Genomic DNA, 18,191 nt, shown 5'->3' on the forward strand with positions numbered 1-18,191 from the left:
CTGATCTTATCCAGTCAACCAAATACATGTACATGTCTCCTTATGTAAGGGTGCTCATCAATATTTATTTCAAGAAAAAGCCACATTACTAAGCGAGACTCGGAAATCAGTGAGAAAGCAGGAGAAACTATTTTGATCATCTACAGGGTATGTATTCTGAAGTCAAAACAAACGTATTTTAATCATCTCTGAGACATGTGGATTACAATTTTCATCAATACTCAAATGTGAAAATTTTTACAAATTCCGCAAGGGGTTAGCCTTGCAAAAAATGAAATTTTGGCCAAAATTTGACTTTTCTTTGAATCACTCAGAAAGCATTCTAAAAGCAAAACAAACTTATTTTGATCATCTATGAGGCATGTGGATTACAATTTCAATAAATATTCAAATGTGAAAATTTTTACAAATTCCGCAAGGGATTAGCCTTGCAAAAAAATGAAATTTTGGCCAAAATTTGACTTTTCTTTAAATCAGTCAGAAAGCATTCTGAAGTCAAAACAAACGTATTTTAATCATCTCTGAGACATGTGGATTACAATTTTCATCAATACTCAAATGTGAAAATTTTTACAAATTCCGCAAGGGGTTAGCCTTGCCAAAAAAAATGAAATTTTGGACAAAATTTGACTTTTCTTTAAATCAGTCAGAAAGCATTCTGAAGTCAAAACAAACGTATTTTAATCATCTATGAGGCATGTGGATTACAATTTTCATGAATATTCAAATGTGAAAGTTTTTACAAATTCTTCAAGGGGTTAGCCTTGCAAAAAAATGAAATTTTGGCCAAAATTTGACTTTTCTTTGAATCAGTCAGAAAGCATTCTGAAGTCAAAATAAACGTATTTTAATCATCTCTGAGACATGTGGATTACAATTTTCATCAATATTCAAATGTGAAAATTTTTACAAATTCTGCAAGGGGTTAGCCTTGCAAAAATATGAAATTTTGGCAAAAATTTGACTTCTCTTTAAATCACTCAGAAAGCATTGTGAAAGCAAAACAAACATATCTTGATCATCTATGAATCATGTGGATTACAATTTCAATAAATACTCAAATGTGAAAATTTTTACAAATTCCGCAAGGGGTTGCAAAAAATGAAATTTTGGCCAAAATTTGACTTTTCTTTGAATCACTCAGAGAGCATTCTAAAAGCAAAACAAACCTATTTTGATCATCTATGAGGCATGTGGATTACAATTTTCATGAATATTCAAATGTGAAAATTTTTACAAATTCCGCAAGGGGTTAGCCTTGCAAAAAAATGAAATTTTGGCCAAAAATTGACTTCTCTTTAAATCAGTCAGAAAGCATTCTGAAGTCAAAATAAACGTATTTTAATCATCTCTGAGACATGTGGATTACAATTTTCATCAATACTCAAATGTGAAATTTTTTACAAATTCCGCAAGGGGTTAGCCTTGCAAAAAAATGAAATTTTGGCCAAAATTTGACTTTTCTTTAAATCAGTCAGAAAGCATTGTGAAAGCAAAACAAACATATTTTAATCATCTATGTGGCATGTGGATTACAATTTTCATGAATATTCAAATGTGAAAATTTTTACAAATTCTGCAAGGGGTTAGCCTTGCAAAAAAATGAAATTTTGGCCAAAATTTGACTTTTCTTTAAATCACTCAGAAAGCATTCTGAAGTCAAAATAAACGTATTTTAATCATCTCTGAGACATGTGGATTACAATTTTCATCAATACTCAAATGTGAAAATTTTTACAAATTCCGCAAGGGGTTAGCCTTGCAAAAAATGAAATTTTGGCCAAAATTTGACTTTTCTTTGAATCACTCAGAAAGCATTCTAAAAGCAAAACAAACCTATTTTGATCATCTATGAGGCATGTGGATTACAATTTTCATCAATATTCAAATGTGAAAATTTTTACAAATTCCGCAAGGGGTTAGCCTTGCAAAAAAATGAAATTTTGGCCAAAAATTGACTTCTCTTTAAATCAGTCAGAAAGCATTCTGAAGTCAAAACAAACGTATTTTAATCATCTCTGAGACATGTGGATTACAATTTTCATGAATATTCAAATGTGAAAACTTTTACAAATTCCGCAAGGGGTTAGCCTTGCAAAAAAATGAAATTTTGGCCAAAATTTGACTTTTCTTTAAATCACTCAGAAAGCATTGTGAAAGCAAAACAAACATATTTTAATCATCTATGTGGCATGTGGATTAAAATTTTCATGAATATTCAAATGTGAAAATTTTTACAAATTCTGCAAGGGGTTAGCCTTGCAAAAAAATGAAATTTTGGCCAAAATTTGACTTTTCTTTAAATCACTCAGAAAGCATTCTGAAGTCAAAATAAACGTATTTTAATCATCTCTGAGACATGTGGATTACAATTTTCATCAATACTCAAATGTGAAAATTTTTACAAATTCCACAAGGGGTTAGCCTTGCAAAAAAATGAAATTTTGGCCAAAAATTGACTTCTCTTTAAATCAGTCAGAAAGCATTCTGAAGTCAAAACAAACGTATTTTAATCATCTATGAGGCATGTGGATTACAATTTTCATGAATATTTAAATGTGAAAATTTTTACAAATTCTGCAAGGGGTTAGCCTTGCAAAAAAATGAAATTTTGGCCAAAATTTGACTTTTCTTTAAATCAGTCAGAAAGCATTCTGAAGTCAAAATAAACGTATTTTAATCATCTCTGAGACATGTGGATTACAATTTTCATCAATATTCAAATGTGAAAATTTTTACAAATTCTGCAAGGGGTTAGCCTTGCAAAAATATGAAATTTTGGCAAAAATTTGACTTCTCTTTAAATCACTCAGAAAGCATTATGAAAGCAAAACAAACATATTTTGATCATCTATGAATCATGTGGATTACAATTTCAATAAATATTCAAATGTAAAAATTTTTACAAATTCTGCAAGGGGTTAGCCTTGCAAAAAAATGAAATTTTAGCCAAAATTTGACTTTTCTTTAAATCAGTCAGAAAGCATTCTGAAGTCAAAACAAACGTATTTTAATCATCTATGAGGCATGTGGATTACAATTTTCATAAATATTCAAATGTGAAAATTTTTACAAATTCTGCAAGGGGTTAGCCTTGCAAAAAAATGAAATTTTGGCCAAAATTTGACTTTTTCTTTAAATCACTCAGAAAGCATTATGAAAGCAAAACAAACATATTTTGATCATTTATGAATCATGTGGATTACAATTTCAATAAATATTCAAATGTAAAAATTTTTACAAATTCTGCAAGGGGTTAGCCTTGCAAAAAAATGAAATTTTAGCCAAAATTTGACTTTTCTTTAAATCAGTCAGAAAGCATTCTGAAGTCAAAACAAACGTATTTTAATCATCTATGAGGCATGTGGATTACAATTTTCATAAATATTCAAATGTGAAAATTTTTACAAATTCTGCAAGGGGTTAGCCTTGCAAAAAAATGAAATTTTGGCCAAAATTTGACTTTTTCTTTAAATCACTCAGAAAGCATTCTAAAAGCAAAACAAACCTATTTTGATCATCTATGAGGCATGTGGATTACAATTTCAATAAATATTCAAATGTGAAAATTTTTACAAATTCCGCAAGGGATTAGCCTTGCAAAAAAATGAAATTTTGGCCAAAATTTGACTTTTCTTTAAATCAGTCAGAAAGCATTCTGAAGTCAAAACAAACGTATTTTAATCATCTCTGAGACATGTGGATTACAATTTTCATAAATATTCAAATGTGAAAATTTTTACAAATTCTGCAAGGGGTTAGCCTTGCAAAAATATGAAATTTTGGCAAAAATTTGACTTCTCTTTAAATCACTCAGAAAGCATTATGAAAGCAAAACAAACATATTTTGATCATCTATGAATCATGTGGATTACAATTTCAATAAATATTCAAATGTAAAAATTTTTACAAATTCTGCAAGGGGTTAGCCTTGCAAAAAAATGAAATTTTAGCCAAAATTTGACTTTTCTTTAAATCAGTCAGAAAGCATTCTGAAGTCAAAACAAACGTATTTTAATCATCTATGAGGCATGTGGATTACAATTTTCATAAATATTCAAATGTGAAAATTTTTACAAATTCTGCAAGGGGTTAGCCTTGCAAAAAAATGAAATTTTGGCCAAAATTTGACTTTTTCTTTAAATCACTCAGAAAGCATTCTAAAAGCAAAACAAACCTATTTTGATCATCTATGAGGCATGTGGATTACAATTTCAATAAATATTCAAATGTGAAAATTTTTACAAATTCCGCAAGGGATTAGCCTTGCAAAAAATGAAATTTTGGCCAAAATTTGACTTTTCTTTAAATCACTCAGAAAGCATTCTAAAAGCAAAACAAACCTATTTTGATCATCTATGAGGCATGTGGATTACAATTTCAATAAATATTCAAATGTGAAAATTTTACAATTCTGCAAAATAATTCAATTTGCGCGAAAATTTGACTCCTCTTTTTACGACTCAGAAATCGTGTTTGAAAGCAAAATAAACATATTTTAATCATGTGAGACATGTGGATGGTTATTATGAACATGGAAATTCGTGAGAACTTGAAGGGGCATTCCTTGAAAGGTTTGTGATTATTACTGAGAATAGCATCCTGTGGTGATCTTGTGATGGCTTTGCATGGTTTTTGAAACTTAGTAATGATGGCTGTTGATGCTGCCACTGGACAACCAGGCCACCTCCATTAGAGCCAACTCTTTATTTGGAAACCATTTACTTCATCTGGTTAACTATTCTTGCAGCAAATCAATCACTGCCAAGAAGATATTAAACACAAAGGTGAGAGAATAAATTAATAAATATGCACATGGTACAGGTGGGGTTTTTAACAAACTTTGAAGCCTACAAGAATTCTTGCTTTTAGGGGAATAAACAAATTTCTTTGGAAGTTACTTTCACTTATTGTGAAGGCACCACTCAATAATGACCTTTGAGATTCGAAAGCATGAGTGGGGCTTGGGTGGGACTGATACCAGGGCTGCCAACACCCAGATATTGATTGTCGGCCTCAAGCATTTTGGGGTACTCTCATGTTCCAATATGGGACTTCTTGAGCTAAAAAAAATTACAAGCTCAAAATGCAGCTTCTGTTTGGTTGCACAGCTCAGAATAATGATCTTTTGCTTAAACAAACTGACAAATGCGGCCAGAAATTGTCTTAGATTGCATCACAGATTTTCTAGAATCCAAAATATTTTCTCAGGGCTCTTGGCCTGCCAAGACCCCCAGGCTATTATGGCTTCACGTTTGTATGCTCTGCTGCCAAATACATGTACATGTACGCACTCAGTCTTTGCTCAAAGTTGCAAGCTCAGCTGATATGTACGTTAGTCTTGGTCCATGGTTCAAGACAATCTGCAGATGAATGTAAGCTCTGCCGACAGGAAAACAAGTATTTAAAAAATATTCATTTTTCATCCTTTCTAAAAAAATTAGACACAAGCTGGTTGAAATGACTATTTCTAAGCCAAAATAGCTGCATGTTTGTTTTCTTGTAATTACATCGTTTAGAACAAAATTGAAAAATCTCGGATTCCAATTAAAAACTTCATTATTGATGACTATTTAACTAATTACAATTGTGACCAGCTCTACAAAAATGGGTAATAAGTCGCCAGATTCAGATAAGATTTTGACATGACTGGATTCTGTACGTCAAAAACTACAATTTGATACATGAATGACTCCTGTACTGCGTTGCATTCTGGATATATAGATATTTGCATATCCACAATTTTAGATTCAATAAAAGCACTTTTTGAGAAAAAGCTCTTGAATTGTAGCGCTTGGAAACTATGCCATGTAGGATTCCCTACTGAAAGATCAATTTTTTTCTTTATTCATCAAGTATCCATGTTTGTAGTCACAAATTCTGGAAATACAAATAGAAAGCAGTAAAACTAAAAGAAAAAACACAAAATCACACTTTTGAGGAAATGTTACCCTCTCCAAATAGAACAAGCCGTAACATACTTTGGCATTGCACGACTTATTACCCTTTTTTGCAGAGTGGGTCACAAGTAATTACATGGCCCATTTGACATGTATCTGGAGTAGCACCTACATGTACCTGAGCATTAGATAGTTGCTTCAGAGAGTCAGGTGCCAAAGGGAAACGTGTCAAGTTTCAAATTAAGGACCAGTGAGTGAAATAAATGAGCCATTGTCAGCGTGTAGAGCATACAGGTACTTATGTCACATGTTTGTTAGCTAGTATTTTAATAATACAAAAGAAGTGGAGCCCGGTTTGGACAAAATCTGTGGAACAGCACTGACTTACAAATCATTTGCATGTAAACGTTTGTGTAAGAATTTAAATGGTTACACATTCCACAGACAGTTATAGAGCCTGAAAGTAAAAGGTCACCCAGGTTGTCCTATCACATTTGATAATTTTTGGGAAAATGATTTGTAACAGGAACTACCCCAAGAAACACCCTTGTGGGAATTTTACTTTTGTCTTCTTTAAGTAATATTTTGTATCTTGTTCATAAACGTTATCATTCCCTCTGTTAACATGAAGATGTGATTGTACAACGATGCAAAGATTGATCTACCTGCAGTCCATGGGTTCTAGATTCCATTGAGTTGACCTGACGTCAGTACACCTTAAAGGAACCAGGAAAAAGAAATATTTTTATAAATTTTACTAAAACCCAGTGCAATTGCATCTTTGGGTTTCAATTAACCTTACTTTAAATTTTTGTTTTGCATTTTTTACCCATATTCTGATGCTTTTTGGTTTTTATGCTAATGCACATTTGCACATTCATGTGCAGAACTACATGTATGATGCCATCCAAGGCACTGAATCTCAATGTTGCACCAATCTGTGCAGAGAAAATTTCTAGATTTATTCAACCCCTGCTACGGCAGATTTCATTTTCTTTGGCAAGTTATTGCTGTGTAAGTATATGGCAATAATGCAGCAAAAATCCTTTTCAAAGAAATGTTGCAAGATAGCAAATTTGGGGTTCACAATTTCAACATAAAAACATGCAACGTGAACCATGTCTTCCTGGATTTACATCAAAGCAAAAGCGCCCTCACCTGTCCAGAAATGCTTGGTCAATTGTTAAAGTTTGAAAAAGTGCACTGTTCAATTCATGTAACTCAAAAAAGATATAAAATAGTCTTCATACATGGAAGAAGAGTACAGAAATTCACAAAAAGTGATTCTAAGAAAAATTCATCTCCTGGATCCTTTAAATTAAACATCCAAATTTTTGGTAAATGCAGATTATTATTATTTATATTATCTGGTGAAGACTAACATAAAGTATACTTCAGTGACTTTTTATCTGCATTCCAGACCACTAAAGTCAAGTACAGTTTTCAGAAGTGATAGGTCAGTTTTTGGCAGGATATTTCTGTTTAAGGTTGGGTAATTTTCCAGTTTTTTTACAATGGGCTTTTTCCAAGTTGAGTTTTTCAGAAGTACATAATGAGAAATGTTACAAATTATAAAACATTTTATATCCAAGAGTTCCAAAAGTGCACCATCAAGGGTTTTGTTTCAGGCTCTTTTGGATTAGCTGGTTTATACTGGTTCTTGAGCCACCAAATGAGGGCTCACTTCACATAGCACAGCTAATGAGACTGGGTTTAGTGAAACCAGAGTGATTTAACCACTTGCTGCCGGGAGACCTGTTTTTGAGCATATAGGCTTTATACTCGAAGCCGGGAGCCCAAAACTGAGACAAAAGAGCTGGGCCTTGTAACAAAAGACTGTGCTCGGCACAAAAGACTGAGCGGCTGGCCATTACCGACATTTTTTCACTCTCAATAGTGGAGATAATCCAGCCTTGTTTTGAAACAGTACACCACGATTTTGGACATTTAGTGCGAGCGGATTACCACCAGGGACAAAACCGCTCCACCAATCTAATCCCGCACCTATTCTGGCCCCTATTGAAAAGAGGTCAGCAGCACACTGTGCCAGGTTCGTGAACAAAAAAACAGTTATATAAACCGCACAATATGGGCTCTTTTTACAAGGCTGCAGTCTTGGCTGAAACACTCGGGCATCAATAGATTTTATCTGTCAGGCTACAGTGGCCACCAGACAGTAATTCATGTGGGTGTAAACGTCCATTAATTGAAATGATGAATTTTTGAAGGTTTTTGAAAACTGAAAATCTTGAAATTCCCCTGTACACTGTATGTGTGCACTGCATTTTTCAAACCACCCAATAACATGTGGTTAAGCTATGGAATGTTTTCACACTGCAGTGGTAAACAAAATGTTACAACTACATGACAGCACAGAAATGTGACTTAGAGTTGTTAATCACGAACCTTGATTATCTAGAAATACATTGCATATTAGTGTCACCTAAAGTAAATAATCTTTATTTTGTAGCCTGAGTTGTAAGGTTATTCTTCAATTTGTCCAAGACGGAGGTTGATGGCAAGAAAAAAAGTCAAACTTATTTTAACATCATCATAAACTAATTTCATTTTGTCAAAAAATCAGGAATAAAAACACTGGTTAATAAAGGAGCTATAAAAAAGGAAATTTCTTGGCGTTCTAATTTGAGTGGTGCTCAACGCTTCTGCACCACTTGTGTTCAGTTTCCCAAATGCACTGTCAGTCAGTTCAACATAACAAGATGTGTTGTTTATGAAGAAATGAAATTCCTACCTGCAATAACACCACCAGTCAGAGTTGTCACAGCCTATTCAACTGTCAGGTGGCCCATCTCACTGATTGTACTGTAGGTTACCACAAAGATCATGGAAGGAAAAAGCAAATAATTTTGATACATGTATTTTGAAATAGATCAGTTTCAGTGTTCAGGATCGTAAAGAGGATATGGAATACAAGATCAGTTTATTTTAAAGGGGGCATTTAGCACAAATGTACGACACGTATACTATACAGGTTGTCTCAAAAAAGGAAAGCAAGATGAATTTGTTTGATTCCATTATTTTGGTAAAATGGAAACCATAATCAGTTTCATTATGACGTTCTCTTTTGTATGACACCAAGAAATCCAGATTTTCATCACAGATGACTGAGCATGCAGTGGTTTGGTGGATCAAGTCAGAAATGGCGTAGCACCAAATAGCTGTTTTGATGTTGAATTCATAGATGAGGGTGCCATTTAACAGGATCTCAATTATCGCATTTATTTGTAAGCCTTGTTCTTGCTGTTTTTGAAATATTTTGTTTTGATGTTTTGTTAGTTCCTGTGCTAACTTCTCACTGTCCATTTTTTGTTTTAAATTATATATGTGAGTTATATATTTTTGTGTTTTATTTTTAGTGCTGTGTACTATCAGACTTTTTAATTATTTGGCGAGTAATTCATAACTAATATTAATGAATATTTAATGATTGTAATTTCTGGGCACGTGTGGAAAACAGTGCTTGGACACTGATAGGTCTCCCCAGGGTAAAGAAAAAATGAACTAAATAAAAAAATAAATTCGTACTGTCCAGAGATGGCTTCTTTGTTTAATATAATTACACAATGTTTGCTAGAATCTCCAAAATGCATGATACCCATTTAAAAGTGCCGAGAACAAGGGCTGAAGTTTGCGATGAAAGAAATGTGGGGCATGTTGAAGGATACTGGGGTTAGGTTGTGGCAAGAATAAAGCCACTTCCTGTGGTTGTCTTGAAATGAATTAATGATATTGGTAGTGTAATTACATGTAATTCTTTACGCTGAACAAACCTACGATGCATCTGGTGCAAAGCACTTTTTTACACGGTCCATTACACCACTTTGTGCTCAGTCAGGTGTAATGGAAAGTTCAATGAATTATGTTTTCCATTTACAAAAATAATTTATCACATTCAAGAAACAGATTAATCTCAGTTTCCTTTTTTTAAGACACCTTGTATAGAATTCATTTGAGGCCTTTTTAAAAAACACTCACTAGTGTTTTGGGCACTAGAATTTTGGCAAAATTTGTTAGACCACTTCTAACAAATTGGTACCCATCGGGGGAACCATGCAACCAGTACAGTGCAATTAAAATGTTACAGCTCCTTATGTGAAAGCTATTTCAATGCATCAAACCACCATCCCATCAACCCCTCCAGGCCAGGAGGTGCCTAGACACGCCGTAAAAATTGAGATCCTCAGCCCCCTTTTCAGCTATTATTCTCGTCGTAATTGGTCTTTGCACGTAGCCCAGAAATGAAAAGACCGAATTTGCATCATAATCACCAACTTCAAAATAGTCCCCACTTTGAAAAGAGGCAACGGGAATGTGGAACGGTGAGTAAAGCCACATGCCACCGAACAATCAGCCTTTTCACCGTGTAATTCCAAGCGTGCAGAGCACACAGGGCCACAAACCGAGAATTTGCGGTTTGGCAGGAGGCCTTCATGGCCAAGCAAGGCTGGAATTCTTGGAGTCCGCTTTTGGCAAGGGGGTAAGGTTTCCTATTACAAACTACAACTATGGCTTCTTGATTCAGCTGTTCTGGCAACATCCATTTCATTTGTCATTTTATAAGTTACAATTCTAGGTTACATGTATTTTAGTGATCCATGTCGGGACTTATTTATTTACCTTGATGGATAGGATGAAGATTGCCTGTTCATAACTTGCCATTCTTGATGACACCAGATGGTAGTGTTGACATCATGCTACCTTAGATAGCGGTCTAATACAGAATGATCCATCTTCTGTTGGCCCTCCTGTTTGACAATAAACAAAATACTATTATTAATCATTTCTTAGATTCCTCAAAAGCACCTTAAGTACTGTAGCTCTCCAGCCTGCGGAAGCCTGTAGAGAGGAGACAATGACAAGCAGTTAGAGGTGGGAGGAAAACCCAGCGGAATATTCTGGGCAAATCATCACGAAATCAGGTAGGGACTGAAAACCTGATTCACATGTGGATCGAGCTGGGATCCGAACTCGGGACCGCAGAGGTGGAAGGCGAGGAAAGAACCACTATGCCACCTTGTCTCCCCAGTTGTCTTATGCAAGGTTGGATTGTAAACTTAGAAACCAACACTTTCTTAGTACACCGAGGACTGGCGAGGAAATATCCCTTTAGGACGAAGGCATTGATTGTGGTTGTAAGAACTTAAGTCTCAACATTTCAGACAGAGAAACCCTTGTAACTTCTCTTCAGTTGCACAAAATACATGTACACTCCTCAACGGTAATGGTCTGGATAGACATGCTAGTCTTCATTATCCAAAAGCAGGGAGATCGTGACCAATTGGAAATAATTATCTGCCACCTTGCCTGTGATTTACAACCACGGACTACATGTATAAAACAAACATTGGTCTTCACCAAAATGCAATTTGGAACGTAGGTATGGATCTGGACGCGGACAGGGGTGGTTTGTTTACAATAGGGGCCTAATACTTCTAAAGCTTGGATGACCCCCTAAAAAGCATAAGCCCTGTAGGGGTCGTATTTTGGTGTAAGGTAGAGATTAAATGGCTTTAACTAATGGTAATAATTCCAATTTCTGGATCTGCCCTTGAAATGTTACCATTCCTAATTTGTCTTTTGTCCCCATTGAACAAATGCCAACTTATGGCCTTTCAATACATAGATCTGCATTATCCTGCAGCTTATCGCAATCTACACGTTGCTTCTGAAAATCAGCCAATTGGGTATTTCAAAAACACATGGTCATTTGCGAACAAAGCACATGCTGCACCAACAGGACAGACATAGCAAGTGCTTCTGAATATCCTCAGACGTATTTCATTTTGGGCATACTCTGTTGGAATACTAGACGGGCTAAACGGAAATTTAAAATGCTTCTGCTACAAAGCAAAACAGGTTTTGTAAAAATTTGAACAGTAGCTTACCAGTGCTGAGAATAAGGGCTAAAGTTTGCAATGAAAGAAATGTGGGGCATGTTGAAGGACACTGGGGTTAGGATGGGGCAAGAATAAAGCCCCTTCCTGTGGTTGTCTTGAAATGAATTAATGATATTGGTAGTGTAATTACATGTAATTCTTTATGCTGAACAAACCTGTGATGCATCTGGTGCAAAGCAATTTTTGACCTGGTCCATTACACCTTTAAACACATAGATCTGCATTATCCTATTAATGGCCTAAACGGAAATTTAAAACGTTTCTGCTACAAAGCAAAACAGGTTTTGTAAAAATTTGAACAGTGGCTTACCATCAAGAAATCTCTGAAGAATTCATCCTGACATTTGACCTTCCCCTCCGGATCAAGACGAGATTGCAGTAGACTTTTTGCATGTCAGCAACTCCACAACTCCCTTAACAACCTCCTTGATGTGACCAAACATAAATACCATCTACATGTACTTCATCTTGATGGTTGCTCTTATGCCTGTGATAAAAGAGGGAACCAAACATATCATGACCAAAAATATGAAATGACAGCTTGAGTTCCTCGTCTGGATACCACGCAATTTATAACAACTTTCACTCCAAGGCTTGTTTTTTTCATTGATGACAATTTATGTAAGCTAGAGAAAAACCTAAGAATAAGTACTATCTGTGGAAGAAGCGTAAGGCCATGTCTGTAACTTCTGTAGATCACGGTGGGTAAATACAGGACTGTACTAATTCTACAAACATCCCAAGTATCAGGTCTTGAATGGCTAGTTTTTTTTAAATATTTTATCCATTCATACATGTGTCAAAAATTTTTATGGTGTGCTTTCTACAATTTGCACTAACTACCACATAAAATGAATCCACCAGTCTACAACTCAATGTAGTCACAGCTAGTGAAAATTGCTCTGCACGGGAAAACAGTTGTGGATATGTGCGTGTGCACACAGACACCACATGCTCATTGTGAATGGTCCATTAGCTCAGCTAGCGCATTGTGATGTCATCTCCAGGTACATTAGCATCCAGTTTGAATCACAACATGAAAGAGATGGTAACTTCCAGCTCTGCCAACAAGAGCATTTTCGATTTCAATGGGAAATTTATCTTTTCTTCCACTAATTATGTGAGTAAATCTTACCACCATCATTGGAATATCCGATTTCCACTGAATCCCGAGGTGAGTGCATAAGCTGCAGAACTCCAAGTCACTTCTCCATGTGATTTGGAGCCCAATGGCTTCTTATGGATTCATAATGTAGTGGGTTTTGAATGCAGAGGAGTTATGTCAGATCGGGGCACATTTACATGTAAAAATTCCACTTTCTCAATCAAGTCTTCCCCTAACAAACCATCAAAACTGGTGCATATCTTTTTAAAATCCTCTGACCTATGTGACTGTCTATTTCGTGAAAAAAATTTGAGCTTTAACTCAACACCTTCTCATTTTCCTAACGGAAAAAAAAAAATGACCCAAACAGATCGCACACGCAGCGTGCATCACGCAGTGCACATTTGTCGGGTCAATGGCCGACCTCTATTGGCTCTACCATTTTGGGAAGCAGGGGGAATGGAATCTTGTTCTCCCTGTGTGTGTCTTGGCAGGTGTGCTGCATGCTGCACTGTAAAGCTGTGAAAGGAAGGGATCCACACTTTGATACAGGTATGTGGTTTCATACATGAAATCAGACTTAAAACCTGTTTGTTTACAGTAGTACAGGATGATTGCACAATGAAAACAAGATTTTATCCCTGCTTCCAAAAAACGGTTAAACTGATGTTCAATGGTTGGCCGAAACCTCATGCCCATAGGTATGATTTTACCACACCATATTGGTTCATGGAGATCAATGGTTGGTTCCCACTATGCCTTGTGTAATCTTCGCAAATGTGCATGCAGCCCATGGAGTCAAGGTTGTGATCTCCCATCAACCCAACACACACGCACTGTGTGATGCAAGCGGAATGGGCGATGTGCTTGGGTCATTTGTGTCTAGAAAATGAGTGTTGAGTAAAAGCTCTGATTTTTTTCAAAGAAACAGTCAGTCGCATGGTCTTTCGACCATAGGTCTGAATGATTTACGGGAAATGCATAAATTCAGTTGGCTCTTTGGGGAAGATTCCATTAAGAAAGCGGAATTTTTTAAATGTAATAATACCCCAATTTGATGTAACTTTCAAAACCCACAGTATTACCAAACTATAAAAAGCCCTTGGGCTCACATAATTATGGGAAGAAAAGAGAACTTTCCTGTTTAAATTGGAAATGCTCTTGTTGGTCCCGATCTGTGTCCTCTCTCTTTGATTTGATAACTGGGCTGCATTCAAAAACCTGTCATTACCATAGCGTTACTAACCCATAAAAAGTTGTTGAACTCCAACATGTCCACGTCACATGGAAAGATGACTTAGAGTTCTGCAAGCTGAAGTAGGTACATATATTAGACAGTTTCAGGACCATTTTGGAGGTGAATTCTGAGGATTTTGATTTGGGTATAGACAACGCAGGGGCCATTTTGAGTGAAATTATTGAATAGAAGCAAAAGCCTATGAATGGTACATGGACTCTCTAGTCCTAGGCCTAGGCTATCGCCCGACCATTTCCAAATGTGCACGAAGGCTTTTTGTAAAAATTGTACTAATGGTAGTGTTCAAATTACTCAGACCACGAGGGTCCCGAGTTAAGCAGAGGCAGTTGGGACCAGCCTACTTGCACAACTCAAGGTGTTTACGTCTATTTCTTCAGGAGAATGAGGTCATGGGGTGGTGAGTAAAACTTCACTAAAAGAAGTCACATGGTCTTAAAACCACAGGTCAGAAAATGTAACAAAATATGATGTTAATTGTTATGCATTAGTTTTGACGGCCCTTGTGGAAAAGACTGAGAAAGAGGGGTTTTTAATGTTAATGTAGGTCTACCCCGATTTGACATAACTGACCTGGGCTGCATTCGAAAAAGTACAGCGCCGATACGAGAACATAAAGGAAAAGAAGTCGCATGCAAGTCACTTGGAGTTCTTGTGCAAGTAAGTTGGGACGTAACAACATAAATTCAACTTGACACTGCATGTACATGCGTACAATACTCACTTCGACGAAATTCACTTCGAAAACCCACCCACAGCATGATTTGGGTCCAAATACAACTTCAGCAACCAAACCAACGACTGAGGAACTTTGTTCGTAGGTACAAAGGCCTACGTGTTCGCACGTTAGTGCTTATCATGCATGTCGTCGATATGTCAAGCGTGCGTTCGCGTTATGCGCCCTCTAGTGATCACACTGTGCAATGAATGCCTCGTAACTTCGTGCGTACAACCAAACCACATAGGCCTAATTATTTTCAGACAGACCTGCTTCAATCACTTACTGTCAAAAATTCAGTTTCATGCAAACCCGTACATAACTATAAATTGAGATCTGAGTTGTAATGCTCTGCTCTTTGTTGTATATCAAGCACCGGAATGCTTCCTTGGTCTCCGTTGTTTTCTTAAATTATTTCTGGTCATGTACATTTGCCTTTCATCTTCTGTTCGGTATTTTGCGAGATTTACTTGTGGTTATACACGTGTACAGAGTACCATGTATTTCAGTGCTACAGGCAGAACTTATCCAATTAGACGCCACAGCTGCGGTTGCATTGCACTTACATGCGCATTCTTAACGTGCGCGTACCACCTGTCGACAAGCGTTGTGCCACTGCAGTAAATGGTCAAATGACCATGCTACCTCCCATGCTGCCGCCACTTTGTTTGGCGCCCTCTAGCAAGCCACCATGGGGTTTGTGCGTAGCCAGTGGGGTCCTCAGAGGAACGGAACACTCTTCTCGTTTAAGTGACATAAAATTAAAATTGCATTATAAAATTAGGCCATGAAGAAACCAGCTCATACATGTACTGTTCTATTTAGGAATATTTTGTAACACCTCGGAATTTTTTTTTATCTATTGTCATCATCCTGGCTCTGCATCAATGACCTGGTTTCACGTCAAGAGTTTAATTCAGCTTAAATTCTTATCTTACCGAAAAGACCAATCGGTCCAAGTTACTTCGGATTTTTTACCTTGCCAAGAGCAAGACTAAAAAACATTTCTGATGGAGCATAGGACTCGGGCACCTTAGACCTCACAAACCTCTATAACTGATTTAAACTAATCTGCTTCAAATCGTTGTACTCATATTTTGGATCTGTATTAATAACAGCGAAGGTGAATACATGTAAAACGATACACATAAATGAGAACTTCCAAGGTGTGACAAGACAAGCGCTTGTACGAAGCGAAGGAACAAGATACTTGTGTTTATTTGCCTAGCGTGACGAAGCTTAATTTGTCAAGTGGAATCTGCCAGAGTTCCCAACACTGATCGAAATTAAAATCCCCAGATTCTCTCGTGAACAGTTTACTCGCTGCAAACAGCCTCCGTGACTTCCCTGAACTAACATTTCGCCTCGCAATTTTTCGGATCCATCCCTTTCCTCTATTTTGTACAGGGTGACGTGGTAGGCCTTCAAAAACAGCTTCAAAAACTTCTTTTTGTAAGAAAAAGGAGTTTAATATCGCTGCCCGGTGCATCAGGTGTGATGTTAAAAGCTGTGTTTTTTTCTAATACACGTTTAGTTATTTACGGCAGGTTAATGTCGCTGACAAATGGTGGTGTTTAAAAAATGTCTTAATGTGGTGTTGTAACTGATGTTCAACTTCTTGCCCTTGTGGCTAACATGAAAATATCAATTGCCAACAACAATTCCTCCGGAATGTGCAAATTTCGCTCAAACTGACTGTCAGTTGTAGCTTCATTAATTTCAAAATGCCGACCATTATTACTTCATGTTTTTGCCTACAGTGCAAAACCATAAGCGCATTTAACCTTTTGAGGAAGTCTGCCTGCCTTCTGTTTTGGTAACACACCATCCAAGTAGATCGCTCATTACCATTCATCGGAAAGCTTGAGCTTGCACTTTCCAGTAATAAAAGTCATTATCTATACCTCAGGGACATCAAAAATATAATTATCGCCAAACTGTCAGATTGAATGCTTCTTTCTACAGAACATATATCTGTGTTTCCATGGAAACGTTCATTCATGACCAAATCCTCCTGTAGTTACTACCGTAATGTTGATCCCTTTTTTATGAATCATTAATTATCTTCTCATAATTCTTCTCAAAATAACCAAATAGCTTTGCGGTTGTGGACAAGCGCGAGATGTGCTCTTTTGCTACAGGTCTTATTTTTAGACAAGGAAAGATTGGGGTTAATTTTTTTCATTGTATTTTAAATCCAATACAGATCAAAAAGGAATACAATAGAAATATAACTTTCTTGCCTTTCTCTCATTAATACATGACAACACTTTTGCTCAGTTGTAACATTTGAAAGATCCAATTATTTCATCAGTGTGACCTATTTCATTGTTGAATTTCATAAGGCTAAGGCCAGAGTGGAACATTAAAACGCCCCATTGAACTGTTTTGGTGTGTTATAGTTTTCTCAAATCGTCTTAGAGTACAACTGCTAATTAGAGGATAATTTTTGCAACGGTTGGTTACAAAATGCAAAAGTCGAAATATCATGGCCAGGGCTATTTAGATGGTCCCTTAAACCTCCTAGGGATAATGTTGGAATACGAGGTTAGTATACCCAAATGGCAATGTATTGGCATGACCTCTGCATGTGTCAATTTGGAAACCTATGTAGTATTAGTAAGAAAGGCTTTAGCGTAGGGCACGCGACCCCGGCAGAATGCGGTACACGCACGTGTTACACCTCGTTACGGTGAGATCCCGCCACGCGCTACTGACAAACGTGACGTCACCAGCGCATTCCAAGGCACGCTTGTATGAAACTTGAAAGCACAGGGTCGAGAGGCAAATAACCCCTTCCAGAAAAGAATATTTTGTTGATCCATGATGCACCTAATGGATTTAATTATAATGAAATTTTTGTCTTGGGACTTGAAAACGTTATTAAAATTGAATTTTGCATTTCCAAGAGAACATTTGTTCTCGGTATAAAGAGCACTGCTACAATAAAATGCTGTTGCGAGGAGTACATTCTGAGAATCTCAAATTCTTGACTTAATGTGTTTTCTTAGTTTTCCCACTCTTTTATACAGGGTCCTGGTATTACCAAGTAATTTGTCTGGTCCCTGCAAACCTTTTATAATGAGAGTTGATTGTATTTCAAAATCCTGCATTCATTTGGCTTAAACTGTGTTTATTCTCCTCTGTCATTGCTTTTATTTAGATCGCCATTCGTGTCGAAATTTAATATCTAAGAATCAATGCAGAATCGTTCTATCAGCGAACAAATGTTGTCTCTCTTCTCGCCTGACCTCACTTTCCTCAACAACATTTGCCGACTTGGGTGCATTCTAAA

At 36.5% G+C, this 18,191-nt stretch overlaps 1 long non-coding RNA gene across 3 annotated transcripts; it reads right to left on the reverse strand.

The window, feature by feature from the left end:
• Positions 1-130: 130 nt before the first annotated feature.
• On the reverse strand, positions 131-15,670 carry LOC147796722 (uncharacterized). 3 transcript variants are annotated; one of them, XR_015427864.1, is made up of 8 exons: positions 14,903-15,670; positions 14,170-14,235; positions 12,129-12,305; positions 10,539-10,666; positions 8,653-8,723; positions 6,566-6,616; positions 5,295-5,382; positions 131-4,761 (listed from the first exon to the last, which is right to left on the reverse strand). It is a non-coding gene; the product is annotated as an uncharacterized LOC147796722 (long non-coding RNA). The 3 variants fall into 3 exon arrangements; XR_015427863.1 differs by having other exon boundaries at positions 131-5,382; positions 14,903-15,664; XR_015427862.1 differs by having other exon boundaries at positions 131-6,616; positions 14,903-15,518.
• Positions 15,671-18,191: the final 2,521 nt, after the last annotated feature.

This window comes from Acanthaster planci, linkage group LG15 (genome assembly GCF_054643075.1).
Source record: "Acanthaster planci isolate LZ-2023a linkage group LG15, COTS_SCS, whole genome shotgun sequence".
NCBI classification, from domain to species: Eukaryota; Metazoa; Echinodermata; class Asteroidea; order Valvatida; family Acanthasteridae; genus Acanthaster; species Acanthaster planci.